The sequence below is a fragment of the Poromitra crassiceps genome (genome assembly GCF_964638095.1).
Source record: "Poromitra crassiceps genome assembly, chromosome: 6".
NCBI classification, from domain to species: domain Eukaryota; kingdom Metazoa; phylum Chordata; class Actinopteri; order Beryciformes; family Melamphaidae; genus Poromitra; species Poromitra crassiceps.
In genome coordinates, this window is record NC_139627.1 from 24,309,505 (window position 1) to 24,323,483 (window position 13,979).

Consider the following 13,979-nt stretch of genomic DNA (forward strand, 5'->3'; position numbering starts at 1 on the left):
GCCGTTCAGACCTGGCCTTATACCGGCCAAAGTTGGATCTTGGGCGATCTGTACGTCAGTTCACACCTGGCATTAGAATGCGTCCCTCACCACATGGGTCTGGATTATCCGGATCTCACTTCCCCGCTCTATATGCAAATAAAGACATCTACATCCAGTGTGTCTTGTGTCTAGCTCCGAGAATTAATCAACATTAGGAGAGAGTTGCATAATGTTGTCATTGAGCCAGGATTTCCCTTGTTATGCAGAGAAGGTCACTAGAGAAGGCGGCCCTTAATGCGTCCGAGGTCGCATCGCTGTTGAGAGGGGAACAAGAGATAGAGACTGGGAGAGAGAAATGGGCAAGGCAGTTAATTTACACAAATACATTTGAAAACCTGCAGCACATGTATAGCAGAAGTTTGTTCCCATGACTTTTAGACAAATATTAATTTGTCAAACAGGTCCCCTGATAAACAGAGACATTATCTGGTAAAGAACAAACAAACGGATAATTCTCTTTGCACTGCATGTATCTACACATAAAACCAACACACGAGAAATTACCTGGTAGAATCCACAGACAATCTTTCTGTAGCCAAACCAGTTACTGCTATGCTTTGTCATTTCTTGTCTGTAATAGACACTTTCATCGTCTATTGTTGATTCATTGTATCAGCTCCAGTGTCTCCAGCTCATTTCCCTCCTCATTCTTTACAAAGAGAAGCAATCAAAGAGTCACTTTATTCAGCTCCTCTGTGAAATGTTAAAGCATGTCAGTAGTCTTCGTATCCTTCAACAGTCTTTGTCTATGGGCAACTGCAAATGAAAATTAATCAATTTCAAAGACAATAAGGACAGGCTCATCATTTCAAATTATTTGTTAGGAGTGTGTAACTGATTTGTTTACCAACATGCTGGCATTCAAATTTCAGTTGAGTGACCTTGTGGTTTGCAACTTGGGACATGCATGGTATGAATAGACACAAAACAGGGCTGTATAATCAGCATCAATGCAGTCTTGACAGTCTGGAAGCCATTCAAATATATACAGGGTCAGGGTTTTGTCATCCCTTTGAATAACTTATTCAATCAACAAATCACTCCTCTTATTTATTTCTCCCTGCAACTGAATATGATGATGATGCCAAATGATAACTTTAGGTATGCTGTATGTTTGCCACAACTACATATTCATGGACATTAAGGTGAAACATGAACAAATCAGTAAAGATAATCGATGAACAAAGCAAAACAAAGCTCAGACTAGACTGCATGGAATGATGACTGCGCTCAGGCAAAGAAATGAGGTCAACTCTGAAGTCACAGCCACAGTTTGACCTCAAATCATCCTGGCCCTCATATAATATAGGCTACTGTACTGTATGCCCACAGTCACATGGGCTACTGTATCCCCACAGTCACATGGGCTACTGTATCCCCACAGTCACATGGGCTACTGTATGTCCACAGTCACATGGGCTACTGTATGTCCACAGTCACATGGGCTACTGTATGCCCACAGTCACATGGCGTCTGGAAAAAGGTCAGTCCTGAGGCATTGAAACTGGAATTGCGTTCCTTCGGCCCTCTGTGACCCCTCTGTTTACACTGTCCTGTATGCTATACAAGTTCATAGAGATCACATACTGTGTGGGTCATAAAGCTTCCCATAGGTTGTATGGTCTGCAATAGATGGATAGTGTGTGTGTGTGTGTGTGTGTGTGTGTGTGTGTGTGTGTGTGTGTGTGTGTGTGTGTGTGTGTGTGTGTGTGTGTGTGTGTGTGTGTGTGTGTGTGTGTGTGTGTGTGTGTGTGTGTGTGTGTGTGTGTGTGTGTGTGTGTGTGTGTGTGTGTGTGTGTGTGTGTGTGTGTGTGTGTGTGTGTGTGTGTGTGTGTGTGTGTGTGTGTGTGTGTGTGTGTGTGTGTGTGTGTGTGTGTGTGTGTGTGTGTGTGTGTGTGTGTGTGTGTGTGTGTCGGGGCCGGTTCCAGAACAAGATGACTAGGGATGCATCCTAGATAGGAAGGGGTGCGGATGCCCGGCCGAAGGCCCACAGAAAAATTTGACATGTTATTTTACTAAAAATAATGCATTTTACCATCATTTCAAGTAGAATGATACCACCCAAGCAAGAATATTTCAAGTGTTTCAAGTGCTTTACTGAAATATTTGGACCATATAATGATAATACAATTATCTCAACCTTAAAAGGTTGCCAAAAATCCATAAATTCACATCAAAGAACAAAGAAAAACAATTATAATTCAAGTTTAAACAGTAAGTGTGCAGCTGCAGCATTTTTTTTTTTTTTACTTTTCAACTGAGCATGCAGACAATTAAAATAAGGGTGCAATGCGTGCTTTTGCACCCCCGTAGAACCGGGCCTTGGCCTTTACTGTTAAATGGTCTGGCTTGTTGTTTGACAAGTTGTTTCACTAATGAATGCTCAGATTCCCTCTTGGTTTGGATAGTGTTCCCTGGCAGCACTAACATTAGCAGAAGTCTGCCGATGGTAATTATTTCCCAAGTGCCACACATTACTTTCATCCCATATGAAATCATGTCACAGCTTTTCAACAGATACCCTGATATAAATCTAGAATTGCGTTCAGCTTGTGATTGTGTTTCAGTTTGCAGCACCATCATCCAAGAATTTGATATTAGCTTTGATAAACAGCAATAAAATAGTTGTTAATTGTTGCATAGGTGACTAACTAATATACTAATATATCATAAAGGTCATAAAACCTGTTGACTCTTCAACAGGTCAGCTGGACTGTTTGACAGTCATTGAAATGAAGTGCTTTTGTTAAACGGTAGTCGTAGGTAAAGAATGAAAGATGGAGGTCTTTCAGTGCTGTTGTTTAAAATCTAAACAGCAGTACACCTACAAACCAATTAACATGGTAAAACAAAATGGTGACATGGTTATACAAACCGTCATTCTAAGTGCTCACATATTGATGGGCTCCAGGGCCGCTGGAAGTCACTTTAAGCAGGGGGTGCTGGGAGGAAGGGACGCCGAAAAAGATTTTGACGGGGTTTTCTTTTTTTTTACATTTTTTGCCATATTTAGAGGAATATCTCATTTTAAATTAACATTAGGATACTGTTGTGATGTAATTATTCAGTATTTTCTCCTTTTCTCACTCATTCAGAGCAAAGAGGGAGATATATAGCATGATGATAATGCTCTATATCTCCCTATTTGCTCTGAATACACCAGTTAAACCCTTCTAAACCGATGGGAACGCCGGCGACCCCAAATACCATGCCCTGTTCACAGTACCGTAACTCCTAGACCGTTTGTCCTATCGGAGAAATCTCGACGGTTCTAGAAAGAGGAGAAGCTGCGCTTTCTCCCCATATACATGACATTACGGTAATCCACTGGGAACATACGTCAGCAGCGCGACAAACAAACAGGGAAGTGAAATCTGAGAAAGGCCGGCGCTCTCAAATACCATGCCCTGTTCACAGTACCGTAACTCCTAGACCGTTTGTCCTATCGGAGAAATCTCGACGGTTCTAGAAAGAGAAGAAGCTGCGCTTTCTCCCCATATACATGACATTACAGTAATACATTGGGAACATAGGTTAGCAGCGCAATGAACAAACAGGGAAGTGATATCTGAAAAAGACGAGAGAGAGAGAGAAAAGAAAGTCACACTGTGTATTTTTTGGAACAACTCCCAGACATTTATCCTTTTTATTCGTTTTATTTCAGTGTTTTGTGTAGTTTTTTTTAGTCTCAACATGTCGAAGCGTTCAATCAGAACGACCAAGCAACCACGGAGATTCAGTCACAGTGAAGAAGACGCCACGCCATTGTAAGTACTGTGAAATACTTTTCAGTAAATATACAGTGGATATTGACTTCACTCAAACAAAAACGTTCAACTTTATTCAAATAATACTTCTCAATATCATGACCTAGCATGAGTAATAACAATATGTATAGTAAATACAGAGGTGGATAGGCTATCCAAGGTGCGCCTTTACGCATGCACTTTCCCTCTGCAGCTCTGAATTTACTTGGGGTAACCCCCACTCTTGTTGTGAACGTTTTTTTATGACTCTGATCACTGATCACTGATCAGTGGGACAAAAATAGCTGTTGTATTTTACTAGGGATGATTGATTTATGATGATGATATCACAGTGGGATTTAGGACATCACAGTGGGACAGAGAAACAAACAGAGCCCCAGCTCCCATCACACATCAGTGGGACAAAAATAGCTGGTGTATTTTACTAGGAATGATTGATTTATGATGATGATGTCACAGTGGGATTTAGGACATCACTGATGATGTCACAGTGGGATTTATGACATCACAGATGATTTCACAGTGGGATTTATGACATCACAGTGGGACAGAGAAACAAACAGAGCCCCAGCTCCCATCACAGATCAGTGGGACAAAAATAGCTGGTGTGGGTACGTGGATATCATGCAGTCAATTACATTTATATTTTATCTTATCTTATGTCTATATTTTTAGGGTGCCTTGACTGCCTTCTGCTGACCAGGGGGATCCAGAGCCAGCTGATGAAGAACCAGGCCCTCCATGGAAGTGTGATGTGTGCACTGTGGACCTGTGTCTGTGGCCAGACAGGAACTGTTTCAAGGAATACCACCAAGGAAAAGGCCAGAACACATCTGGAAATTAGGAAAGACAATACAAAGGCCAGGGAGCTCACAGACTTTGTTGGACATTGTAAATAGTTTGTATAGTTCAAATGTTCAGTTTCCCAAAAAAAAAAAAAAAAAAAAAAAGTTTCAATTTCAGTGTACATGTACATGTGTACCTGTAAATGTGAAATCACAGTTTGTGCAAAAGAAGGCACAAAAAGCGATTTTGCCTGATGAGGAAAAAGAAGCAGAAGAACCTCTTTCCAGAAGCATGGGGGGCAAACACTTTACTGACAGTTGGATAACAAGTTCATTTTCCAATTCAAATTGTGTAAATCTTTATATATGTGGAATTATATTGCTTTCTATACTAAAAGCCTGTCAAATCCAATTCCGTTTTTTGTTTTTCTTCCCTCTAAACTGTTATTACACACTCAAGACATACTGTGAAATGTAAATAACTCCAGATAATGGAAGTTGAACTGATTCTGAAAAAAGGGGCAAAAGCACTTACTCCAAAAACATTTTCTGGCTCTTTTACAGCCAAAATAACTAAATATTTCCAGGCGGAATTAAGCAGCCATAGGTTTAGAAGGGTTAACATGACAGACTTAACATGATAGAAATATTATCAGCAAACTTAATGACTAGACTAATTATTCTGATCTGAATGGCATATATCAAGAAACATTGACTCCTCTCTTTGCTGTAGTGGGAGGTGCATTTTTGAGTATAGGCTATTAAAATAGCATGTCAAGTTCACATTTCTTTATTGCCAGATTAAACAATTCGTATTGGTTGTTGGTTGGTTCAACACAACATGTGCGCGCATGCGCGCTTCTTCTTCTTCTCTAGCCTACAAGCATGTAACTTCCTTGATTGTTATTGTTGATAATTCAATTTAAATAGGCTACATTTTCAGTATATCAATAATGCAATCATTTCCCGAAACATTCTTAAACAAGAAAGGAACATAGTGCACTGCAAAATATTTTTAATTACATTTGTAAAAAAAAAAAAAAAATGAAAAAATTGAAAAAATCTAGGGGGTGCTGCAGCACCCCTACTTCCCGCGGCCCTGATGGGCTCCTTCCACTGCATGTGAAATGATTGGACCATTGGACCACATCATACTTCAAAAATCAATGGGATACAGATACTTAGAATGACTGTCATTTCTCATAATGACTCCCCCCCCCCCCCCCACCCCTCAAAAAATAAGAATACCCACCTTCTAGTAATCTTTATGTGACGTGTAGTGCTGTGCATCTGTTTACTTCTAGATGGGCATGACATGACAGGGTTCCTTGAATGGTTTCCTTGAGGGGTTGGAGGATGGGGGTCATTGTCAGAATCAGAATCAGCTTTATTAGCCAAGTATGTAGACATACTGTACAAGGAATTTGACTCTGGTATACGTTGCTCTCACAGGAGGACATCGATCAAAGGTGCATAAAGCAAGTTAGCTGCTATTTACATTATATACAATAACTGTGATGTAGGGTGACTGTTATAAATATGTATATAGGAGAATGAATAATAAATTATTAATAGTTGAAAAGTAGTTGAATACCTGTGTACAAACTAAGTATATGTAAACCACACTGGATTGTAAACACGCTATATGTCAGATATTGCAGAGTTATTTATAGATCTATAAAAGCAAACAATTTGGGGACAGTAATTGCACAGTTATTGAGACACAGTTTTGGGACAGTAATTGCTTGGTTATTATTACGGTACACAGTTCACACGTTTTCGCCTTAGCGTAGTGTGCGTGTGTGTGTGTGTGTGTGTGTGTGTGTGTGTGTGTGTGTGTGTGTGTGTGTGTGTGTGTGTGTGTGTGTGTGTGTGTCGGGGGAGGGAGGGTATTATGTGCATGAGGTAAGTGCAACTGCTAAAGTGACCAGAATGGGCTATTTTTACCAAATGGTTTGATAATGCATCAACACGGCATGGCATGGGGGAGGAAACATCATTCACAGTGTTGTGGGCACAAAGACCTCCTGCAGCATGCAGGCTGGCACTTCTTGATTCTTGGTGCAAAAAAAAAACTTTCAGGGTCATTATCCAGCTGTGGCACTTTCAATCTGACAATAAAGAAATCTCTACAGTTGTCTTTGCTTCTCGCTCACAGACCCTGGTCATTTTCTTGCTGAGAAAATTCAATTTCACCTTTTTTTTTATATAATGTGACTAGCTTTCTCTCTGGATAGATTATAATGACATATCACTCTCTTTTATTGCAGAGTAGATTAATTCAAACTAGCGGTATGTGCTATCAGCGAAACACCTTCCCTCACAGATCTTTTGCCGTGTCTGCTTAAATTGAGCTTTATGCGTGACTTTGATGTGGCGATGTTATCTCTCTGTTCTTTTGCATGCTGTGCACTGCACCTTGTATGAACTTTCTCATTGGATATAGAATATTGTTATATTTTAAACAGAACAACTTATATAATTGAATTTTTCAAAGCCTCTCCGTGCGTGTCATGTGCGTGTTTCACCAACTTTGCACTGCTCTGTCTCTCCATTCACTCTCGATCTCGCTTGACCACCGAACCACACTTTCTCTCTTGCTCACTTCACTTATGGAGCCGGGGGCGGGCATGGCTATATCCTCTCATGCTACACACCGGAGGGACGGACAGACACACATCTTACTACAGTACTATAATTGGAGAGCCGTATGTCTGCATTTACGTCTACATGTATGTGTGTATGTGTGTATGTATGTATGTATGTATGTATGTATGTATGTATGTATGTATGTATGTATGTATGTATGTATGTATGTATGTATGTATGAATGTATGTACATACAGTATGTACAGTATGTATGTATGTAGCCTATGTATGTGCCGCTGTCTTGCAAGACAAATTTCAGTGTGAACTGGCAATAAAGTATATCGTATCGTATCGTATCGTATGTATGCATGTATGTATGTATGTATGTATGTATGTATGTACGTACAGTATATGTACAGTATGTATGTATGTATGTATGTATGTATGTACAGTATATGTACAGTATGTATGTATGTATGTATGTATGTACAGTATATGTACAGTATGTAAGTATGTAGCTTATGTACGTATGTATGTATGTACTGTATGTATGTATGTATGTATGTATGCATGCATGCATTGTGTGTGTGTGTGTGTGTGTGTGTGTGTGTGTGTGTGTGTGTGTGTGTGTGTGTGTGTGTGTGTGTGTGTGTGTGTGTGTATATCAACAGCTGGAGCAGACCATTTCACAGCTGGGCTACAGGTGTAAACTTATAGTTTTCATATTTGGTAGCCTGGGTCATGTCCATAAGCTGGTTGTGAGAGGCCTTCAGATGGCTGGTCTACCTAAGAGAAGGGCCAAACAGTTAGCAAGGTATTGTTCAGTATCTGCTATTATTGGCAGTCGCTCAATATGGAGGAGGCGCTGCTTTTTGTACCCATGAAATTGGATACTGTCCCTTATCTTGTATTACAGTATAACTGTATGTCAATCTGCCTTTGTCATCACCCTGTGCGGTATTATATCTTCTTTGTATGCATTATTGTGGTCGCCAATTAGGCACTCTTGTATCTGACCAACTCCCAACATCTGAGATTGCATTACTAGTGTTTATGTCCTTTGTACTCTGTATCTACAGTATGTGGACATAAATAAATCATTTAAATGTGTGTGTGTGTGTGTGTGTGTGTGTGTGTGTGTGTGTGTGTGTGTGTGTGTGTGTGTGTGTGTGTGTGTGTGTGTGTGTGTGTGTGTGTGTGTGTGTGTGTTTGTGTATATATGTACAGTATGTATGTATGTATGTATGTATGTATGTATGTATGTATGTATGTATGTATGTATGTATGTATGTCTGTCCAGAGTTGCAAAGCACAACATTTCTATGATCGCTTCCGGCATGAGTCTGAAATGAGTGAAGCACGCTCATTTGAAATTTCTAGTGACAGCGGCTGCACCGCTTAAAAAAACTGAAGGTCTTATAAGCTGTCTGGTTGGGTGCAGTGTGCTTTGAAGGTCTTATAAGATGTCTGTGGTTGGGTGCAGTGTGCTTTGAAGGTCTTATAAGATGTCTGTGGTTGGGTGCAGTGTGCTTTGAAGAAGAAGAGTTGCTGTGTTGTTATAGTTTCACTAACAATAAAAAAAAACAAAAAACTGGTCTGCGATAGAGTAGGGGTGACACCGTCAATGTGGACGATGCATGTACCCTGGTGGAAACTGGATACAGCGTTCATATAAGGCAAGTACCTGGTGTCGATGTATCTTGCGCATTCTATGGCCAGCCGAGTTGAAATATATTGTCATGTCATGCAGGGCCGTAGCTAGCTATGAGAACGGGGAGGTCCGGACCTCCCCTAATATTTCAGCCTGCCAAAAAAAAAATTTTTTTTTTTTTTGCAGGCCAGGCCAGGCCACTCACTGAACAGCAGGCCAGGCGCCACCTACTGGTTTACTAGTGGTTTTATTACTTTATTCAGGTTTAAAGTGGGTGCATCTCATTGTAAAATTGGACTTGGCCCAAATTGGGCTTCAAACGGCCCAAATCAGGCTTCAAACGGCCCAAATCTGGCTTTAAACGACCCAAATAGGGCTTCAAACGGCCCAAATCTGGCTTCAAACGCCCAAATTGGGCTTCAAACGGCCCAAATTGAGCTTCAAACGCCCCAAATTTTTTCACGCGCGTCGGCCCGTATCGGCCTGGCCTGCTTGGTATCTAATGCCCAGCCTGAATTATGATCCCAGTCCGCCCCTGGTGGTGAGTGATGACTGTCTGTCTGCCTGGCGAGATAATTGAAGGTGAGCGAGCTGCGAGACAGTGAGCGAGTGAACGACAGACAGTGAGTGACACTGACAGATTTTTTAGCAACAACCAAGAAAGTAAGTGTCTAGTCTGTCTCTTAAGTAATGTTACCTGTGTGACACGTTGGGATGCTACTGGCTAATCATGCATGATGCCAATTGCCAAGCTCCCGAAGTCAGGTATGCAGGTGGCTATATGCATGGTTTCAGTTTCATGACCCAATAAGTAACAAAAAGAGGTGGTGTAAAGGTAAAAACAACATAATATATTTTATTTTATTTTTCAATCGTTCCTATCAGGAATAAATAAATGTCCCTCTGTATGTTTTTTTTATTATCGATGATGACTTTGTGTGTTGTGTACGGCTTGGGTTGTGTACCTGTGTTTGTAGGTGTCATTTTGATATGAATTTGGCTAAAACAGTTTGTGTTTGTTAGTTACAATTATGTTGACAGGAGAGCTGAGCAGGTGGTGACATGAAAGAGAATATACTGAATAATGACATCACAACAGTATAATCCTAATGTTGATTTAAAATGATATATTACTCTAAATATGGCTTAAAAAGGGGGAAAAAAAACCTCAATTTTTTTTCGGCGGCGCCCTTGCTGGACCTCCCCTATTTCGGAACCCTGGCTACGGCCCTGATGTCATGGTGTCTTTGGGTCATTTATAAACGAAATGAATTCTGTTATTTTCCTATAGATGTTTTTGGTACTGCTATTTTACATTGAAGTCAACGCGAGTGGCTTGTGTTATCTCCTAAAAAGGGGCGTGGCCTTCATGTTTTGCAAATTACCCGGATGTGCTGGTCTGGTCTATAAGCTGTCTGTGGTTGGGTGCAGTGTGCTTTGAAGGTCTTATAAGCTGTCTGTGGTTGGGGTGCAGTGTGCTTTCAAGGTCTTATAAGCTGTCTGTGGTTGGGCCACAGTGTGCTTTTAACACTGGGACAAAAACAAATTTGCTGGGCATTTACCATGATTACTAGCAGCCTTTATCAGCAGGATCCGAAATGGGTCTGCAATAAGGTTTTATAGATCTTTTGATGGACAGGCAGCAAACTATGGATTGGATGATAACAGTAGTTGAAGAAAACAAGCGATAAGCCTGACCTCTCATCATGGGGAATGCTGATTAGATGTGATGCTTGTTTTTGCAGTAGGCTACTTTTCAGCTTGTCTTTATCAGCTATAATTCTTTGTTTGTATCTTTAATAACACTGTGTTTGATTATCTAGATGTGAGAGAATAATTACAATTCATTAAGGTCTAGTTTCTCCTAGGATGGTCAGAGTTCTAAGGTGTTATGGGTTTCAAAGGTTATCCCTCGGCCGCCTGCTGCAGAGCCACATACACAGTATTTGTGACTGTTAAATTGTATATTTCAAAACTGCTTAGGGGGTATTTTATTCCAGAGATACATTTGGAGTCCTTGAGTCCCACAGGCATATACAGTATATCACACTGACCCCTCTGAGTGTGGGCTGTAACCTCCATCTATTCGGTGCGGGTATTGACAGGCAGGCCGGAGAGAAAAGCTGTATTACTCCAGCCATTGTTCTCATCTCTGCTTCTGAATGATACTGCAGCTGCTGTGAACTTGAAACTGATATTAATAATGAATAAAGTCAATAGGTCTCAGGATCCTATTCTCGGATTCAAATTGGAGAGACTGTTTCTTCATTGAACTCAAACCGTGGCAGTTGATGCTGAAGTTTGAAATTGTATTAATTCCTATCTTTGCTTGAGCTGACTAACTTTTTTTGCATTTGTCTTTATGTCCTCTAATTGATGACTTAGCCACAATGAGGCTCGGGGGTTAATATGATATGCTAACTTCTCGATTTCCAACATCTGCCTTTGATCACTCTAATAAAAACAACTTTTCTGTGATTGCCAACTGTTAATCAATACAACCTGTTATTCCAGTTGGGAATATCATTATAATGATCTTTTATCCCCCCACCCCCCTCTTCAAATAAAGGACTTCATTCATGTTCTAGAAAAGGCTTAAGCCCAATTTATGCTTTGTCTGCTGACACTTTTGAAACGGTCGCCGACAGAAATGAGGACTTCAGGCGATACTTTCAAGTGTCAGCGAGCAGTGTCTGCTACCTGGTGAAATGTCTAGTGTCGCTGACTACGTCACATAGTGTCGCGCAAGTCTGATTGGCTATAGACAGCACACGCTTGACTTCCTTGTTTTGGTTTTCGCTCGATTGAAATGAATGAACGTGTCCCCGCTATTTTTATCAGCCTGTCCTTGATGTAGGCTATGACTTCGTGAAAATCACAAAGAACATCGTGACCAATTTCCCAGAGAGAGAGGAGGTGAGTTGTGTGGTTGTGTGTCGTTATATGCGGCTGCAGCCAAGTACGTTACATCTTGCCTCCGAGGTGGTTTCACTGTGCATTCCATTTCCTCTCTTCTCTTGGCTGTCTGCTTATTCACCTTATTCCCATACAAGGACGCTTCTGCATGACGTCATTTCATAATCGTCTTTCCGGTTTTAAACACGGAAGTAGAGTACGCCTACCGCAGTTATTTAGACTTGCCAAAAAGCTGTTTTCAAGCTAAAAAAACGCAAACTGTTTTAAAGTTTTAATATTTGTCGGGTGAGAACGTAACAGTAGCCTATATGTGACCAGTTTATCAGAATAACACCTATTGGACATCTTTAACGAGCAGCGACGACCGGGAGCGATGGCTGTGCTGACACCGGTCGGACTAGCTACAGTATCTGTCAAACCCCACTGTAGGCTACTGGCAGTGAGAAAACACTGTCGACGTGCTTTTGTAACTAACGTTAAATGCCGACCGGGTACAGCCATCGGCTCCTCGCAGCAGTAACGTTATGAACATGTAACTGAAGTTGGCCGCAGTGTAGCTTAATTCTGAATGTTGCCAAACTTCATTCATACTGACGTTTTATTTTGAAAATGGCCGCCAACTAGTGCTGAACCGGAAGAACAAATACGTTGCGTCGAACACGGAAGAGAGAAAAAGTGGGCGTGGTGAATAAGATGAATAGTGTTTGAGTGGCACGTGACCGTTGAACCGAGGCGAACGTTCACTGAAGTATAAATGCAACACCATGAGCGACACTTTCTTTTTCGTCTGTGACCATGTGCTGAGCGACACTTTCTAATAAGTATAAATTAAGCTTTAGTTTCCCCATTGAGTGACTTGACCAATCAGAACATTGCTCATGCTTTTGAATTACTTGTTTGATCCGGTATGCATTTATGAGCCAAGACTACACCCACCAACACTCATGCTGTATCACTGACGTTTTTAAGACTACACCCACCCACACTCATGCTGTATCTCTGACGTTTTGTGAATGGAACCATAAGTACAGACAATTAGTCTCTGAAGCCAGTCTATCTCTTTCACAATCTTCAAATGCTCCAGAGACAGTCTTCACCCGTTAAAATTTGGCCAGAGGAAGTTACCATATTCCAAAGAAGTTTGATGGTATTAGACCAACCACAACACATGTAAAGAAACCTGAGGCAGGTGATTGGAGAAATTAGCAAATGTCCCACCTTGAGCGAATGTCCTAACATCGTTTTTGACCAACTTTCTCCTCTGTGAAGTAGAGATGTGTTAGCTGAAGCATTTGTAAATTGCAGGAGCCAACCTGTCTGTTATACGAGACTAGATAATTGAATATCACTCACACTGGCAGACAAAATTCCTGTGCCTGTGTTCCTTGTGCTTCCTTAGAATAACGTGAAGACCATCAGAGAAGCTTGTCCCAGACTCGACACTGGATAATGCTGCCTGAATCATATCCATAGCCTACTCATAAACCTGAACACAGATGATGGGACTACAAAAGCATAGAGTAGTATTCATTTTACCATCACATTACTAAACTTACTACTTTCTTTCTTTTGATGTCACACTATCTCTAAAACCTTCCTAGCAAGAAGATCAGCCTTAGGGGGTAATTGTTTGGAATTTAAACCTTCAATAAGTGATAGACCTTACAAGTTACAGCCAATCCTGAAACGTGCTATGTGGAGATTTCATTGAGACATTATGAATTAAACTAATATCCACACAGTGGATCAGGCAGCTGTGTTGCTGTTTTTTCACCTCTTTTGTTGTCAAAATCGGGATAGACTCGAACCTTCTTCTTTTTGTACTAGCTTGTCTCCTCCCTCGCTGTTTAACAGCGCCCCCCCCCCATTGATGAAAAAAAAGTGTTGTAATGGTGGAATTGATTAACCAAGGAAGTAAACTTGTTAAACTACACGCGCCTCTTCACTTCTCATTGTGGGATATGTAGCCTTCAGAAAAATCTGGCAAAGCAAACTGGCAACCGGTGAGTCTTCTCCATAGGTAGTCTACGTTTAGCTTAGCTTGTTTGTCCTTAGCAGCCTCCGTAGTGCAGTGGCTTTGCTCTGCTTTATTTACAAATGCATTGTGGTTTATGTCACCTAGTGGTTGGAAAATCACTTATTGCAGCTTTAAAATATATCAGGAAAGGAAATATTTCAAATCATTACGTTTTTAGATGCTAATATTTCTGGCTTTCAAAACTCACATCT